This window comes from Polistes dominula, unplaced genomic scaffold, assembly GCF_049000335.1.
Source record: "Polistes dominula isolate Pdom_NZ unplaced genomic scaffold, Pdom_raw_medaka contig_15, whole genome shotgun sequence".
NCBI classification, from domain to species: Eukaryota; Metazoa; Arthropoda; class Insecta; order Hymenoptera; family Vespidae; genus Polistes; species Polistes dominula.
The window spans coordinates 3,710,949-3,731,024 of record NW_028300915.1 but is presented as its reverse complement, the minus strand read 5'-3'; the positions used below and the strand labels follow the sequence as shown (position 1 = coordinate 3,731,024).

Here is a 20,076-nt window from a genome sequence, read left to right as displayed (position 1 = left end):
ATTTCGAACCCTTTGTGTATGGAACCGTTGATCGAATCGCGTTGGAAATATTCCTTTCGTTTTTTATTTTTTTTATTTCTATTTTCATTCACACAACACTCTCTCGATACGATACGTGACCAAAAAAATCTGTTTTTATTTTTTTATTTTTGAAATAAATTTCTCGAATTAAGGTTCTCAATGATCGATTGAAATCGATTCACGAGTTTACAAAAGTAAATTGATCGCTTAAAAAATTCTTTATATCGTTTTAAATATCGTATTTGTTAGCGATTTCAATACGAGTTTGATTACGAGAACGTTTGTGAATGTGTTTCAAAAACCGTATTTATTCGTCAATGTATAAAAATTGTTTCTACAGAGAAATTCGAAGAGAGGAAGTATGAGATAAAGTTAGTTAGAATTTCGTTAATATTCCCGAAGATAGACCACCGACGATGACGATTTGACGCGGAAGAGATCGTAAAAGGCCCACGAGAGTATCATGGCTCTCGTGGTGTGAACGTGGCTGTAAAGTTAGTGGTAATGTGGTGTCGGCTCGTGAAATCTCTCGAGATATAAAGTAGTCGTAAAAGATGGGCCCCCAGAATGTCGTCTGCTTCGTTGCTCCACTTTGAAAGCCTTTAAACTTTACTCGTATCTTTGCCCAACTATACGGCGAGATTCGTTTCGTTAAATATTCCTCGTGGCTTTTGCTAGGCGCCGCGTATCGAAATTTATTCTCTTAAACTATTCTCAAGAGAGAGAGAGAGAGAGAGAGAGAGAGAGAGAGAGAGAGAGAGAGATCCAATTGCTCGTAGAATTTATTTTAATATTATAAAAGTAGGGAAAAATTAAAACAGAGAGAAAATTCGTCGAATCGTGAGACGATATTTTAAAACTTGTTACACAATTACATAAAAAAATAAAAAGAAGAATAATTTATTATTATTTTATTTTATCTAATTCCTGATAAGAATATTGAACGTTTCGTTTATATTATAAAAAAAAGAATATAGTTTCATCGAAAAGTTAAACGTGTGATGACCCTTTCTTATTTCTTTTCTTGTTTGTTTTTTTCTATTTCTCTCCATCATCGTGTCGTTTTCTCCTACCTCTCTCTATGTGCGTCTTTTCAAGAGGATTCAACTCTTGGTGAATATTTAATGTGGCTACGGGAAGCCTGTTATTCGCATAAACCACCATCAAAGTACTTACTTACTACGCTTTTCCTGAGTTCGACAGACAACTTGCTTTCCGTCTATTCTTCTTCCTATGGCTCTTTGCTTACCTTATCGATCCCTCCATTCATCTGTCTCATTAATTCAATGAGACTTCGGTATAAGAAAAAAATTATTTTTCTTCGCAAAACACTTCTTTTACATCGATCTAAGCGTATTGTAAACAAAATTTTTGTTGTTGTCTTTACTATAAAAAAAAAAAGAATTAAAATCACGTGGCTAAAAGTATCAAATTTATTCAAGAAGTGGTCTCCTCTCCCCAATCCCCTCCCCTATCACCACCCGTAGTTCTCCTCTATAAAGATTCTTCAAAACTTTTCACGCCACATTGTATCGGTTAACATCGCACCTCGACGAGAATAATCTTTCGTGCCAGCCCCAAGAACGTATACTACTCCTCCTCCACTTCCTCCCACTTTTTTTTCTTGTCATCATCTTTTTCTTTTTCTTTTTCTTGGGAGCAGCAGCAGCAACAGCAGCAGCAACAGCAGCAGCAAAGTCCACTCGAGCGAGCAAAGAATCTTCTCGGGTTTTCGAGTGTCGTACGCCTCTGTCGATCGCATGTGTCTGTGTACACTTATAGGAATCGTTCATGTGTAGAGAAGAAGAGTACCTTCGTAGATGACCCCCGCAAGATACACGCGTCTTGGCATACCGGGTGGACTCGAAGGAACAGGTTCTTCTCTTTTCTATGACTCTGAGCACGTTTTACGTGTAGAAAGAGTATAGCTGTACAGGGACCCACCTGTAGCGGATGCCCATACGACTAACCAAGTGTATTTGTGTGTGTGTTTGTGTATCTGCATGCACGTATGTATGAACGAGTGAAAGAGAGAAAGAGAAGATTGGGCCAACTTATGTAAACAGGCTCGCACGAGGAGAGCCTGTTGGCTGCCGTATAGAAGCGCGACACCGACACATTATGCGCTCGATTCCACGCCATGGAATCTCGCCACACACATGCTTGTTCTATCGTTCGTAATACCTGCACACTACGTCGTAGTGAAGCATTTACTTACTTACTTTCTAGCTCTTGCTCACTGGCGAAGCTTCCTATTTTACTCCTTTAACATATTTTATTTGTTCATTTTCTGTTTCACGGTATACGTGAAATATCTAATCGCAGGAATGTCCAACTGTTTACTTCTTCTTTTTTTTTTTTAACAACCATGTTAAAAACATTCATTTATCTTTTAAATAGTACATATACATAACGTATTAATTCTAGTGATAATCGTTTAACAGATTAATTGGTAAATTATGTATATGTTTTAAAGGTTATTATATTTTTTTGAGGAGAATTTTTATTAGATTTTAAGAAAATTTTAATGATTACTTTTTATTGAGTTGTATATGATTTATTTTACTTTTATTTTTTTTCTATATATCTTCTTTAAATATCAAAATTCAATGTCACGTTGTTGATTTTCAATGAACTTCGCAGTTACTTAACCTATCTTAATGGAATTTTTTTTTATTTTGTGTGATTTTTTTCAACTTAGTATATAGGATAGTTTTTATCGCGATTATTTTTATTTTTTATTGCTAATTTAAAGATTTATTATGTACAGGTTATGTAGGTCTCTAGATTGTTTAAATATTCAATAGATAACGTCGTATTTCAATTCAATTATTTCAATTTACATACGACATAACCTTACTTTTTCTATTTGTTCGTGTATTATTATTTTATGTATTTCATTGTAATCGTGTTATTATTTTTTGTGTATTTTTATAATTTACTTAATAATTTAGAATTATATTAAATTAACATTTATTATTTAAAGGTTCTCTAGAGGTCTTTAGGTACTGTAAGTTTTCAATAGATAGCGCTGTATTACAATTCAATTATTTCACGTTTTTCTTCAGATTTACATATGACATAACTTAACCTAACTTTTTTATATTTTATTGAATATTATTATTTTATGTATTCCATTGTAATTATGGTATTATTTTATGTGTTTTCATGATATACTAAATAGTTTAGAACTATATTGAATCAACATTTTACAGTAAAGCCACAGCAACGCGTGGCCGAAGCATCCTAGTTAAATATTTATTATTTACAAATTTTATACAACTTAAAATAAAATAATATAATTATTATTTTAAATTAAATAAAATATTATATAAAATAAAATATAAAATTAATATATATTTATCTATTGGTAAGAAAATGCTAAGAAACTTTTGATACAACATAAGAGATATTATAGGTTAACTTATCTTTTATAATTAAAATAGGCGTGTGTGTGTGTGTCATGGAAAAGCAACCAACTTTTTGAAGAAATAATATATACATCTATATATAAGTAATAAAATAGAATTTTTTATTGAAGGAAAGGTTTCACACAGGGATGAGAGTAGGTGCAGGGGTAAAGAGTTAGGTGAGGACAGAGATAGAAATAGAAAGAAAGAAAGAGAAAGAGTGTTAGCCAAGACCACGATTACGTTTGACATTTATCGAGAACGACATTTCTGACGGATATTCTCTTAGACGGATGGAGGTTAAGACCTCTCGTTATACTGAAAGACCGCGTGCCGATTGTCGATTCGGTGAGATAACGCGCTCGTTAACCGAACGGTTCTCTTCGAAAGAACTATCGTCTATGAGTTAGACATGAGTAGTGATCGAATATGGCGGTAAGATAACGATGCCGATTCTTCGATTATTATTCCGAAGTTTCTTGCGACATCGAATTCTTTCCATTTTTAATTTTTTTTTTTTTGAAGGAACGATGACGCTGAACGTTACCACTCTACGTGCTTCTTAATTTTTACAGACTTTGCAAACGATGAACTTTTAATGCAATTGTTTAGTAATATTTGTGATTTCTTCTCCATAAAAGAAAAAAAATCATCTATTGTTCTGTAGGAATATAAAGAAAACATGAAGGTGGTATTAATGATGATGATGATGATGATGATGATGATGATAATAATCATTTGTATTTCTGTAATATAAATAAAAAGTTATTTTCGGAAGTCAGATAACAAAGATTCGTACTTTCACTGAACGTTTGAACAAAGTCAAAGATCAATCATCGTAGGAAGAATATAAATAGGGGACAAAGGCGACATTACTTGTGCAGGGTGGGTGTCGTGGGTCTAGATCACTCTGGATCATCGTCATCGTCATCATTAACGATATGACGTATGTCTGGGATCGGTAGTAACGATGGTCTGTGAAAGTGAGTCACCGTAAACGACGCGAATTAAGGGCAGTGCACGCAAAAGCACGCGCTTCAGGACAATCGAACAATTGCAATGCGCGATGTATGTATATAAGTATACTAACTATACTAAACTGCAACGACCGAGTCTCTCGACTTGCTGCTTGTTGCTGCTGTTGCTGGTCAATGGCCTTAAAAAAGGCTCGCGTGTTCTTCCTGTGCAATAACCTTTGTCCCTTTCACCATTTTTATTTTTTTTTAATATTAAATTAGAATAACGAAACTATTTATGATAAACATTCAATATAATATTCTTTTTTTCTGATTAATAATTAAATCACCCATCTAAGCATCGTTCACCAACCGAGTACGTGATCTCATTTTCGTTTATGTGTAGATATATTTAGTCTTCTCGTTTTACAGGCAATATACTTCTTTACAGTTCATGTGTATACCTATTTATACCGTAACTGGTCCAATATTAGTTTTTGACTAAAGTTATATTTTGTACTAATTATTATTTGCCATTAGGTTAAATAATAAATTAAATAATGCATTATTATTAAAACACATGTTATAATTTTCCATTGAATTAAATAATAAATATAATAATGATTGTAATTAAAAATACTCAGTGTGTTGAATGCTAATTAAAAATTTGAAAAAACTAATTATTTATATTATTTATTTATATACGTTTATAATTTATAATACATGTATAACATATGTATAGCATATATTATGTATATATGTTTTATAAAATTTATCATTATATATCGACAGCTTAAAAACAAATTTTTCTTCGATAATGTACGTAGAATACTAATTGAAAATTCGAAAAAAGAAGCTATTTAACTGGTGTCTTGGTATATACGTTTAACGTTAATTCCACATATTTAAGTAAATACAACACCTTAGGTGCGGTGTAAGCGCATACGAGATAAAACGGTGCTACTATGCGAAGGGTTAAAAGCGCCACTGTTGTTTGCCTCGAAACTTCGGATTTACATATGTAAAGCTGCAAAGAACTCTGAACATTCATTCCCCTTCTTTCTCTCTATCTCTATCTTTCTCTTCCACATGCGGATCTTTCCTTTCTTTTCCTTTCTTTTCTTTTCTTCAGTGAGAAACGACACTCACCTTCGAAGAGATAGTAATCCGATCGCTTATTTTCGGCCTTTTTTTTACTTCTATTCCTCGGTCTCGTTTGTTCATTCATTCATTTATACATTCATTCATTCGTTCGTTCGTTCGTTCGTTCTTTCGTTAGCTTAAGAACTGACCTACCTTTCGTATCCGAGCAATCGTATTTTCTCAGAAATAAGTCAAGAAACACCTGTTTGTCTTCTTCTTTTTCTTCAATGTTTTTTCTAAACTGACTTTAACTGCGACCAGACATCACCACATAACAGCTTGAGACAAATTTTCTTAGAATTTATGTAGGTCTATTCTCTATTTTCTTTCCTTTTTTTTCTAATACGTTTCTCGTTAATACGTTCCTTCCAGAGAAAAGTAGATACTACGAAAGATACTTTAGAAGAATCCTAGTTCGAGTAAGATAAAAAGAATAGAAAAAAAGAGATATTAAAATGATTTCATAAAAAAAAAAAAAACAAATTCTTATGAAGATATTTGAAATGACAAGATTCAAAGTTGAAATGGGAAAATTATTCCATTGATGTTCCAGGTTGAAAATCGTATTTCCTCGACAGAAATTCGTCGACTTGACTTTGACATGACGATTGCTTGTGATTCGATTCTTCGAGAGAAAGAGAGAAAGAGAGTAAGTTTTGCGAGATGAGCAAGTAAAAATCAGAAATTGGATTTTGCTAAGGTAAATCGAAGTAGCAGACGTTTTGAATAGGTATACTTGCATATAAGATGATAAGAGATAAAAAGAACCAAGAGATGTAAAGTTTCTACTACACGAGTTGGAAATTTTCTTTCTTTTTTGGACTCTTGGGGAAAATCGTGTACAACATAGAGAGAGAGAGAGAGAGAGAGAAAGAAAGAAAGTGTATGCATGTGCATGCGTGTGTAAGAAAGAGAGAAAGAGAAAAAAATAAATAGAGAAGAACGTACTCGGAAAAGGATAAAAGGATAACGATGAGGAGAGGACGTGAAGTATCCCGTAGAGCGATACGTTGCTGTAATTGGTGCTGCGAATGTTTATTTTCTCCTTTTCCTTTTTAACATTTCGAATCGTTATCTACGAAGTTGCCAGGTAGTTCCATGCCGCGGTTATAATGTCTGGCAATGAGGGATCGTTACACGGAGCTTTATCGTGATTTATCGTCCATACCGCGATCTTACGTGTAATCTCTTTATAGATTATTTCTCCCTAGGGAAAACGTCAAGTTAGCAAGAGAAAGAGAGAGGATTTTAATCCTGTCGGCAAAACATGAATTTCGAAAAGACTCTCTTCGAAGATTCGATTTTTTCCCCTTCCCTTTTTTTTTTTACAGAATTTTTTATCAGTTTTATCTATCTCTTCTTCTTCTTCTTCGTTTGTGTTATGAATTATGTGCTTTCGAAGAGTTCATGTTTGAAATTTTCCCTTTTGCACGTTCCGCGAATGAGTTTAACATGAGAAGATTTTAGATATTTCAACGAACACGTTTAAATTTATTTATTTCAAATTTTATTTATATTTTAATCGAAATTGCTAATTGATTTCAATAGAAATTAAACGATTAACTCGTAGCATTGATGTTTAATTAGTTTGTTACCGTGATTGTCAACGAACGTTCGTAATTACGTTTTATATATATATATATTATTTATAGAGAGAGTTATATTAAATTTGATCCTGTTATTTAATTATTAATTTACACTCGTATACACGACAACAAACTCTCTGATAAATAATTCAAATCGATAGGAAAAGTTCGTATTTAATTGAACGTTTTGTTTGATTCACGCATTTACTCCTTTCAATTCAGGATGGATTACACGATTAATTAGAAAGTAGAACATTTTATTTAACTTCAAAAGCTATCATGTGTGTATTTGAACGATATTTATCGAATGCTAACGTTTCTCTCGTCATTCGATAAAAATATCTGCAGTACAGTTAATCGAAATTGAAAGAGAAGAAATAAAAAGGAAAAGAGGGGAAGATAAAATGATAAACGAGTAAGTGAAATTAACTAAATCGTTTGTGTGGATCCAAAATAGAGAAACATTGAAAGAGAGAGTAAGAGAGAGAAAGAGAGAGAGATGATATCTGGAATTTCTGGCAATCCCATTTGCCATTTTCTCAGGAATGTCTGAACCCTTCGATCGTATATCTTATCCCGATGTCTTATGGGAGATAAAATTGAGAACCTTTTCCTTTTCTTTCTCCCTTTCGAACTATTATTAACGATTAATAATAATAATACAACGATAAACAACTAATATCATCATTTTCCTCGAAGTGAAGTGAAACCCTTCCTTCTTCTTCTTTCACAGCTCGTTCAATTTTCAAGAAATTCTTGAAGGAGTGAAAATAATCGTAAAGAAAATAAAAATAAAAATAAAAATAAAAATAAGAAGAAGAAGAAGAAGAAGTAAGAAGAAAATAAAGAAAAGAAAACAAAAATGAACAAGTTATGAAATTATCAAGAGAATCAAGGATTTTATCTTTAACCGAGCTAATCATGGTCGTCCCCCATAATCGGCTCGTTGCGATAGCCGTGATCCAAATTAGGAGACGGTGAGGCGGCCTTTTAAAATTCTTTTTACGAGCTCTCGAACATCGTGCTTGGAAATTGACTCGCGACCGTAGACGACACAACATTACCACCACTCTCACTTTTCGTTTTTTTTTTTTATTTTTTCTCTGTCTCTCTTTCTCTTTCTATTTACCTTCATTAGCTATCACCGTTCGCAAATCGTTCAAGTCGCGCGTGGAGGCGTGCGAGGAAAAACACGTATTCTCCATTCGATCGAAGATATATTATAACGACTTTAAAATGTTAACTTCGAGTTGCGTACACAAGCCAAAAGAAGAAAGTGTCCTTTTTTTATTTTTCACGAGGTAAGAAGAAAAAGGTAAAGGTGTATATTGCGCGAAATGTTTCTCTCTCGAATAAAAGACTTTGGGGGTTACATTTTTTTACGGAGTAGGACAACTTCCGAGCGTGTCAAAGACTCGTTTCATGTAAGGGGAGTTTTTTTTATTTTCAATACACTTTACCATAACATATATCGAACCTATATTTTATCTTTTTTTTTCTCACATACTCAAAACTTTCTTATATTATCACTGACGCACAAGTATACGTATAATACTTATTTTCTTATTTGTGTTCATAATTATGAAAGTGGTTTAAGTCATATATCTCTTGTTTCGAGAAATGTGAATTCTATATAATATTGAAATAACAAACATTATCTAACGGTTTATTTTACATTGAATTAATTTAATTTAAAATAATGTGGTGTGAAATAACTGATAATCTGATTTTACGGGCACATATCTTGTTGATGTCTTCTTCATTAATAAAATATGATGTGATAAAAATAAACGTAGTTTTTTATTTCTAATAATTTTCAACGATAAAATAAATTGAAGAAAAAGATCGGTGCAAAATGTGCTATCCAATCGAATTCCAATGTTGTACAAACGAATGATCGGAATGTCGGTTGGATGTTTTCTTAGCAATGATCGCGAACGTTTATTTAAACGTTTTAATTTGATGGAGTAGAAAGAAGTTGAGCGTGAAAGCGTGCAAAATGCTCCTCCCACTGGAATGCTAATTATCTTATTTCTCATTTAACATAGAGAGTACTTAGTATACCCACCTTCCTTTTGGTCCTCATTAACTCGATGATCGATCGATCGTCGAGTGTCCACGTAAGGGCAACGACATAAATATCCTTCGGTATAATCTTCACGACGATACGCAAATTATCGCGCGTATAAACTTAATGAGCATCGTATGTTGTTAAACGCGTGTGTATGTGTCTCTATTCTCGAGATAACGAGCAAAACGTTTTAAACGTTTTAAGGGTCAGAGTTCAACGATGTCTCTGTGATCGTTCTCATGAATTTATTTTTATACCTTTTTATTTCGATTTACGTATGTAGTACAACACGATTATCGATTACAATTTTTGAATAAATTTTACAATTAATGTATTTGTAGCAATTTACGTGCCGAACCATTGGTTACATTTTTTTTTATCTTTCATCGGTAATATTTGTATGTCAATTTATGCAAATAATTTTGTTTATTTTGTATCGATCTATTTTCATCGATAAAAATAACAATCTTTCGGGTTATTTGTTTGTTCTTTTGTAACGAACCAAAAGAAATAAAATATGTATCTCATTCTTTCCTCTAAACAATTTTTTTTAGATATTTATTTAACTAGTAATAAATTGAACGGAAAAAAGCAAAAAAAAAAAAAAATGAAATAAAGTAACACGCAACGGCGTTAACGGCGATTTAACTATCTGAAAATTCAAGACGCGTGTTGTTTAATATTATCACCCTTGGCGATGTTTAATAATCGAATTTATTTATCGGTGACGATTGATATATCACATTAGCCTTTCATTTGTCCACATTTACGAGGGAATTTGCTCGTACGATCGTTACTTTACGAGCGGTCTCACAGCAGGTGGGGGGATAAAAGGGAAGAAGGATTTCGAGAAGGATCTTTCGTGGTAAAACATTTTTTTGTTCTTTTTCTATCATCGTAGCACCCTTATTTTACTGAATAATCTGTTTCTGTTTTATTAAACTACGTTCCCGAACTATGGTTAATTTTCTTCGCTATTCTTTCGGTGCAAGACACAAATTTTGTCGTAAAACGAGATTTAATCGATTTCTTTTTAATTTTTCTTGTTGTTTTCTTCAACCTTTAATGACGAGGTGTTTTCTCATTTAAAAAATTTTTCTCACGTGTCAAATCATTCGTGTTCCTTGGCCTCGATTTCTTCTCAAATTCGAATTTTTGTGTATAAATCGAGTTTGAGTGTTCTTCAACGAATTATTATACTTTGCTCGAAGGTTAATGAGATAGGGAAAGGAAATAAAAATAAAGTGAAAGTGGAACAATGCGGAAACATTATTTCATTGGTTGATTTTTATTTTACAGGGCAAGTTTACACATTAAATAGAAAATACAACAAGCATACTCGTGTGTCTCCGTTTTCTCGTGTTACGAGTTGAGCAGCCATCTGGATATCATCCCGGCTTTCTATCCTAAACTCGATAGACTTTATATGAGAGTTGGAAAGAGAAAGAGAGAAAGGGAGAGAAAATGCTCGTAAATATTTCGGAATGAAATATATTGGATAATGTAAGGCCTCGAAATCAACTCGAAAATACACTCCAGATTGTAACGAAGTTTCGATCTTCTTCGGTAAATTTGGGTAGAGTAGGGTGAAGGGGAATTAAAAGGGTTTAGAGAAGTGAGCAAAATTTATCCGGAAATATCTCTGACGTAAAGAGACCAGAGAAAATACGCGTCTCTCTAAAATCGTACACACTTCCAAGGTGCGGAAAATCGTAATCCTTTCGTTAACGAATGTACTTTCGAATCGTCTCGAGAAAAAAAAAAGAAGAACAAATCGATTCGAGTTAAAGTAACAGATACTAATTTTTGATATTATCGAGATAAAGTTTGTATCTTCGCGCACATCTATTAATTTTTCTACCGTTTAAACAAACGCACATGTATATAGAGGATAGATTTATGATGCTTATATGATTTTTTGTAAAAAAAGAGAAAGGAATGCAGTTTGTACGCGTAACCCTCTTTGTACTTGTATATATTAAAGAACAGGTGTTGCGAAGTGGTGCATTAAATCATTCTACAACGAATCAAAACACAATGGTACTCTTGGGTAAGAGTTTTTTTTTCATGGATGTATAGAGGTCAGCTTAAATAATATTTTGGGGTAATCTATAAAGAGAGTATAAGGTTTTTTTAAACGTGGGAAATAAAAGAACGTATTATACGAGGTGTATGAAAAATCATGGCAACGTATTTATAAGAATGAAAACAAATAACTAATACTCGTTTAACGAAAATATTTATCGTTCATGATTATTCTGTCTTATTTCTTTTCTTCATTCCTGTGTATGAGATCAACAATTCGCTGGCTAATGTTTTGTCCCGGATCCCTGGGGAATCGAGTAGAGGGAATTTCATCGGTCCACCAGAAGGGTCTCTTCATCGATCATATTTAATTGAAACCCAACACCCGCCCGGATATCCCTCTATAAATCTAAATTTACCGTCGACTATTTTCACGGTGGTCTCTTCTTATAGAAAGATACGCTTATTGCGAGAGAAATACGTGAAAATACGGGCCAACGTATATTATTCATATAGATATATATCTACGCGTATGTGTGTGTGTGTGTGTACTTTTCGCGTATCTCGATAATCATTTCTGGATGCATTAAACGTCATAAAGAAACAAAAATTTCATACAAATCCTGATATATCCAACTATATTCATTTTTCGTACTTTAAATTCGTTACAAAGACAAATCACGATATAAAAATATTTTACAAATGATATTATTTACTTATGTTTATTTACCTTTTGAATAATTCATTACTTTTCAATAGTAAGACAATGCTAGCTATTGAAACGAAATAATTGAAAATACGAGAACACGAGAAATTTTCTTCTAACGTCAAACATTGGTCTTTCTCACTCTCTCACTCTCTCATTTACATGTTAGTCGAGATCGATTTTATTTAAAGATACACTATCGATTGTATGTGCTCTTTAGCGAGTATAGAACAGACGTAGGACTGTTTTAGACGCTTAGGCATACTCATATTCGCGAGTATAAGTCATCCTTGAAGGAACATATTCATGACAGTGAGAGTTTTTTTTTTTTTTTACTGTTTAAGAAGACTTGTCGGACGATTCGTTGTGGCTCGAGAGTGTGGCAAGGAAAAGCGTCGGTGGGTATTACGTCTTTATATAAGAACATGACATACACGTAGAAAAGTATCACTATATCTATTCATATATATATATATATATATATATGTATGTATATGTATCTATAGGCGTCTACGGATCGGACGTAGGATTTTCTTTCGACGCATCGGATCGAAGTTAATCAAAGCGATCGCGATGGTCAGGGCTTGGCGGTGTTGGTTGGTGTTGGTTGGCGCGGCTTGTGGCGGTGAACGTGCATAAATATTCATGAGAGATCCTTCTCTCTACGTTCGCCACTCTATCATCGAGTTTGAAAGGAAAATAGTCTCATCGAGTCTCTCTCTCTCTCTCTCTCTCTCTGTCGTATCCCTCCGAGAATACCCATAGGAATACATTTTTTTTCTTTTTTCTTCTCTTTTTGATACAAGCTACTATCTATCTCTATTGGTCTTGATATAATATTTTTCTTTGTATTCATAAACTTTATATATTCTTCGTATGTTGTAAAATTAATATCAATATTTTCCATAAACCCCATGAGCAGCCAAAGTGACCCTCCTACCATCACCACCACCACCACCGATTTTTAATTCTTTGATAGTGTACTCTTGGTAGGTTTGCTTTCGGCACGATTTCATCGATCGGATTGATCTCGGCCCTTTGGATAATGAATAATAAAAAAAAAATGAAAGAAAAAAAATGTCCTCTTCTAGTCCGCCGATATTGTGTCATCGACTCTCGAGACGGTGCCGTTCACCTTGGGTACGAAGCTTCAGCCCAACGTCGTTTGAAGAGACGCCCTTCAATGGCCCTGCGAGAGGAGAGGAGTGGGCTTCAAACGCGCGTAAACGAAGAGTCCCTACTCTTTCTTTCATTCTTTCTTTCGTTCTCTTTTCATCGAGAATCAACCCAGTAAATTTGCATCTTGTAACTGTACTCACGTGAAATACTCGTACCTACCTACCTACCTACCTACCTTCCTTCAGATACTTCTATATAAAAGAAAAAAAAGGAAAGGGAGAATGTACTATTAAATCCGATCTTTTCGCAATAATTCATTGCGACACGAGAAAAGTTTTTATAAAAGATGACAAGTATAACGTTTTACGTTCTTGCAACATCGCCGTATACAAAATTATATTTCTTAATACACGTACATTAATAATAATTAACATACGTATATATATAATTATGTATTTTGAATTTCAGATAGAATATTAAGATAAGATAATGAGACATGAAAAGAAATTTAAAACCCATGCTGAAGGAGAAAGATCAACGAGTGACGTTAACCATAGGAGATAATACACACGCTCACCTATATTTTAAAGGGAAACTGAAAAAAAATAAAAATAGAAAAGAAAAAAGAAACAAGAGAGATTAGTTTTCAAAAGTAAGAAACTTTCGATGATCATCGTCATTTTTTTTTTGTCGACTTTCCATTCGTGGGTTATATTATTACATTGACACGCCACGCGACACCATAGAGACATGGAGAAGAACCGGCTATCAAGTTTCGTCCCATTATACCTCCCATGTATTTATTACGGCTTTTCTGTTCTTTCTCTCTCTTTCTCTCGCTTTTTCTTTCTTTTTCCTTGATGGACCCAACGGTGTAGAGCAGCTCTCGTCGACTCGTCGAGGTCCCTTTTTCACTCGTCAACGTCTCGTATTCCAGTCGCTGCTGCTCTTAGCTCGTCCAATCAAAACTACGAACGATGACGTCTTCATTCACGGGTCCTACCAGCCCCCCACCTCCCTCCCCTCGTAACCTTCCACGACTCCGCCCCCACCTCCTCTTCTTTTCTCTTTTTCTCCCTTAACTTTTTACTCAGATTCCATCCTTTTTTCCCCCCTACAACCCTTCTCGCGTGTAACGTCGTACACTAATTGATCCTAAGTGGCTTTCGGGCCGCACCCCTCTCCTCCCCCTTACCCCCTATCTTTTTTAACGGGGCCTTTTTCTTCTTCTTTTCTTTTTTTTTGGTTTCTTTTAACTTCTGCTTTAGATCGGAGATTTCTCATCACGACGTTCTTGAACGTGATGTGTAAGTATGTCGTATTTTGTGACGAAAAATCTGGTCGAAGTTGATGAACGATAAAAAAAAAGAAAAAACAAGCGGTAAGGTATATACAACGTCTGTCAACAAGCTTGAATATAATTCAAAGTTCGTTTCACTGTGGTAAGAAACGTTTTTAATGTTTTTTTTATTCTCTCTCTTTCTCTCTTTCAGTCAGTCAGTCAACACGTTCCTTGTGTATTCATAAAACCACGAAAAAGATTTTATTTTATTTTTCCTCGCTTACCCTTTTCCTTTTTTTGTCCAAGCAAAAGTGGGAAAAAAAGGAACGTTAATGTTTTAACGGAGAGAAACCGGTGGTAGATTTCGTTTTAAACTCTCCTACGGGGCAATCTTCATCGTCATGGCGGGAAATAAATATTTCAGAGAGAGAGAGAGAGAGAGAGAGAGACTAAAGAAGATCTAGCGACTTCACCGACGACGACGTGTTCAGTCTAGTTTGCAAATTCAAGAGTCTTGAGAGAAGACCTACGACGACAACGGGAACATGGAGAAAAAGAAAAAGAAAAAGGAAAAGGAACAGTAGGAGTACAAGAAGAAGAAGAAGAAAGTAAAGTAAGATGGGTGAGGGAAGGTAAAAGGGAAGATCGAAAACGCCGGAGGTCCTACGCGACGCGATTATTTAACTTCCAACGTAAAATGTATATACTCATTAAAGTAGATGTTGCCTAGCATAGTAGTATAGCAAAGTATAGTCTAGCAGAGCAGAGTTGAGCAGAAGAGAACACACAACGGAGTACACAGCATCTCGAAGTAACGCGCTTACATCTTCACGGGGAACTCGTTCGTGTGTACTGAAAGTTTAATCGTTCGTAAATTGAGAGTAGCGCGAGCTATTAAGAGGTTAACCCAACGTATAGGAGTGGGTATATTTGCATGCAGTATCGTTGCCTTAATTGTTTCTAAATTAAGGCAACGCCTCGTGTCCGGCGTGCGAGAAGAAAAGGATTACACTTTGTTCTTCTCTTTCTTTCTTTTATTTCTCTTAAACCACTATAGCATCCTCGTTTGGTTCATTAACTCGACGAAATACGGTCGCTTAGAAATCGTCGCATTAACAACGATGTCAAACTTCTTTTTTATTATTTTTGACTGTCTTATTAGACAATACTAAAATAAGAATTTTAAATGGAAACATGTATTTTTATATTTTTATCTCTCTTTAATACATAAGACAGAAACCATGGTATTATTCTTCCCTTTTTACTCGTAGATTTTTGAGAAAAGTTGAAAGAAAATGACCACATCGAGTCTTTTCGTAACTTCGAACAATAAGCAGCTTATTTTAAAGAAGAAACATTAAAAATAGAAGAAGAAGGGAAATAAAAATTTTGTTAAGTCGGAGGCAAACGAACTTGAATTTCTTAGCTTGGTTTTACTTTAAACTTGGTTGGTTGGTTGACTCAGGTTTACTCGCATGGTGTGTGCTCGCGTGGTGCCGAGCTATCAATTTAATCGTCGCTTGATGAATGGAAGGATCGGTTTTCTTAAAGTGCCGGTTTCTCCTCAACCTATCTCTTTCTCTTTTCAACTCTTTACTCTTCCTTCTTCTTCTTCTTTTTCTTCTTCTTCTTTTTCTTCTTACTTACTCCATGATGTGAGTTCTTGTACTCGAGGCTACGTAAGCGCGAGCAAAGCGTTTCGAGAGTCATATATCCGTGCCGCGGCGCGCCCTTAAATTATGCGCGCAATTACGTGTACCTGCATCGCGTAAGTGCATCGGGTCTACGAAGTTGCACGCACCCGAGTAAATGCATCTTCTCTCTCGCTTTCTCTCTTTCTCTCTTAAAGGCACACCCAAGAGAATACTCATGTTAAAAGAAAGAGATTTTTCTTTTATTATTTTCTTTTAATCTTATTTTATTCTTTTGTGTATACATATGTAGTAATTTTTATTTATTATATTATATATATATATATATATTTTTCCTAATTTAAATGATTAATCTATTATATTATGTTTAATTATTATATTTAAGTTACTGTTATTATTTCTCACATTGATTTACTTTTAGCCTTCACTTAAAATCATATACTTAAGTTAAAAGAAAGAGATTTTCCTTTTATTATTTTTTCCTTCTTTTTAATTTTATTTTTACCATATTATATATTTTTTATCTTAATTTAAATGATTAATTTATTTACACGATTTACTATGTTTAATTTACTGTTATTATTTATTACACTAATTTACTTTCAGCCTTCATTTAAAATCGTATACTCAAGTTGAAAATAAAAAGGTTTCCCTTTTAATTTTATTCTTTTGTATATATAATATTAATTTTATTTTTATTATATTGGTTTTTCTAATTTAAATGATTAATCTATTTACACGATTTATACTATGTTTAAGTTACTGTTATTATTTATTACATTGATTTACTTTCACAGCCTTCATTTAAAATCATATACTCAAGTTTAAAAGAAAGAATATTCCTTTTTTTTAATTTTGTTTCCTTTTAAATTTATTTGATTTTTTTAAATTTTATTTTGATCATGTTATATATTTTATTTTTCTTAATTAATCAATTTACACGGTTTATACTATGTTAAAGTTACTGTTATTATTTCTTACATTGATTTACTTTCAGCCTTCATTTAAAATCATATACCGGAACGATCTCTTCCATTTCCTAAGACGTTATTTCTTTTTTATTTTTTTTGTTTTTATTAAAAACAGACATAAATCGAACGGACTACGGCGACCTACATAACGATGAATCACAAATACACGATCTCGAGAAGTAGAAGTAGAAGTAAATAGGTATTTACGTGGCCATATTGTCGACAGCTTGAAAATTCTCCGTCCTGTGATTTTCGATTCACGAGTTTCGACATAACCGTTACCTCGTACCATCCATGGTCTCCTTACTACACCACGAGATTCGATTTCTCTGTTCTCCAGCACCTTCTCTTCGATCTTCCAGGCGAGGAAAGAAGCTTAAAAAAAAATAACTCGATCGAGAGGGTGGAGGTGGAGGTAGAATCGAGCAGCATCCCATTCTTTCTCTCTTTCTTTGCTTTCAAAACGATACTATTCTCTCTCACTTCTCTCTCTCTCTCTCTTTGTGTTTCTGTTACGAGAGCATCTTCCCTCCCCTTTCCCCCGTGCTGGAACGCCTGTATAAATTTCAGCACGTACACGGTTGTACACGCACACGCATAAATTCCACGTGTGCCCCCTTAGGGTATACACTGCGCACACGTAAAACAGTGCCTCCTTAACTCGCGGACTAAAGCTGGAGAGATACGCATAAGCATGCGGCAGCAAGGTAGAAAACGAGAAAAGGATAACTATAGAATACACACACACACACATAGAAAGATAGAGAGAGAGTGAGGAAGGGAGAAGAGAAAGCAAGAGATGAAAGAAGATGGAAAAGAAGAAGAAGAAGAAGAAGAAGAAGAAGAAGAAGAAGAAGAAGAAGAAGAAGAAGAAGAAGAAGAAGAAGAAGAAGAAGAAGAAGAAGAAGAAGGAGGAGGAGGGAACCTGCGTGTTCAAACAAAAGTAAGCCTGCAACCTGCACCTCGGTTGCGCATAATGCGCTTCTTACTCTTTGCGAGTACTTCTTCTATCTTTTTCTTCTTTCTATCTCTCTTTCTCTCTGCCATGAAACCACCTACATTCTCCTATCTATACTTCTTTCCTTTTTTCCTATCTTCTTCAGTCTACTCTCTCTTTCTCTCTCTTTCTCTTTGAATTTCTCTCCATCTCTGTGAGATCTTCTCTTCTTCCTTTTGCCGATGTTACACGCCGCGAAGGTAAGTAACATCCGGGCAAATGTCTTGTTGCCAGGTGTGCGAGCTAACGTTCTCTTAACTTTCTTTATTTCTTTATTTATTTATTTGTATTTATTAATCTTATTGTACATTTTGAAGTACTTTCATATGTAATCGATCATTCTTTTTGTTTTCAAGTATTATTTTTCATTTTATTTTAAATCAGATACGTGTTTCTTGAACTGTTTTTTTAAATATAAGACATTCATGGTGTTCTTATTTATGAACGACTATTTTAATGTTTCTAAGCAAGGTTTTTTTTCAAGGAGATTCGAATTATCCTATGAACGCGAAAATGTAAACAAAACATCGTCTAACGAACACTAGGTTATCAACTCTCATTAGTGTAACACGAGCTACACTTGGAAGATGATTACTCGGACTCTTATACTAATGTAAGTTAAATTATATTATATTTTATAATAATAATTATTATTTTTTACTTTGGTTTGAACGATGTATTAATTAGCAACGTTTTAACGTCGATTTTGATCAACATATGTTTCGATGAATATGTTTATAGATACAATATTTTTACTATGTGTGATTCTAATGTTTTAAAACAATGATAATAATAATGTATTGTCTTGTTTCTTACACAATTTTAATTAAAAACATTTAAGAAATTTATTATTAGCATCGAAGTTGATCAATTTTAGGTATCGTTAAAATATATTACATTATAAAAATTTGTTCACTAGATAAAATAATATTAAACGTTTGTTTATCATAACGAGTATAATAACGATTTTGTTTTTACTTCCTGCATGTTGTAGATTCCGTACAAACATGTAAAAATGATATCTTAAAAATACAGAAAAAAACTTGTATCCTACAGGAATGTTTGAACTTTGTAAATGATACGTTTTATCAAGCCCATTCTTCTTCTCGTTTCGAGATACACTCGTATCTCAGTTAATACATCTTCGTTTAAACCAATGACAGAGTGGAAGGAAGATTCATTAAACACGATCAATTAAAATTTTTTATCTTTAGTATAACATGTGGGTCTGTGTATAAACAGGAATTACCAAGGTCAGACCTGGAAATCATACTTTTTGCGATTTTTATTGTAAAGTAAATTATGTAATGTAAGAAATATTACCCTTACAATATAGTTGAATATATTTCATGCATTTTATAAATGTCTTATTATCAAATGATATCCCGTAAATTATCCATGAGAAATGTATTGAAATAAATTGTTCTTTTTTTTTCTTTTTGTTTTATTTCTTCCGTCAAAAACGTCAAATATCGTAACGAATCGAACGTTAACTCGTCTGTTAAATTGTGTAAATTAACTTTTAAATTATGCATGCGCGTCATTCGCTTTGACGTTTCAAACGATACCACTTGAATTTTCCTCACGTTACCGTTTTTTATCTATCGACTACAAAGCTAGGTCTAATGGCGGAATAAAAATTCATACGCGACATGTACTTATGGAATCAACAGGTGTGTCGAAGGAAACGAGGAAATTGCGTGCAAAATAAACTATACAACGAATGCACTGCTCGGACAACACCATTGGTCGGTCGAGGTTTCGTCTCCCCCTTCGTAACTAACGAAAATTTCAACGAGATTTTTTTTTATTGATAGTTTTCACTATTGAACAAATGTTTTTTTTTTTATTCATTTTTTCAACCATGCATAAAAAAATGGTTAAAATTCGATTAGAAGTCTGGAAGGATACTTCGTTGGGATTGAAAGTTGAATATTTTTTGTTTTTTCATTCCTTATAATGTTTTTTTAATGAATAGCCACGCGTTGAGAATCATGCGATTAGAAATAATGATTGAAGGACGCGTGATTCATAATTCACAGGATTTACGATTGGACTTCTCGATACGGGAATTCCTTGCAAGTCTCGTGTCTCTATTTTTAACTATTGTATTGTAAGAATAAATGTTCTAAGTAGG

General features: G+C 33.6%; 1 protein-coding gene and 1 long non-coding RNA gene across 2 annotated transcripts in view; one reads left to right on the top strand and one right to left on the bottom strand.

Annotated features, from left to right (window-relative positions):
* LOC107070133 (netrin-1) overlaps nucleotides 1-20,076 on the bottom strand; it is a 136,046-nt gene that overhangs the window by 42,488 nt on the left and 73,482 nt on the right. The gene's annotated exons all lie outside the window — the stretch shown is intronic.
* LOC149033175 (uncharacterized) overlaps nucleotides 1-20,076 on the top strand; it is a 121,738-nt gene that overhangs the window by 35,955 nt on the left and 65,707 nt on the right. The gene's annotated exons all lie outside the window — the stretch shown is intronic.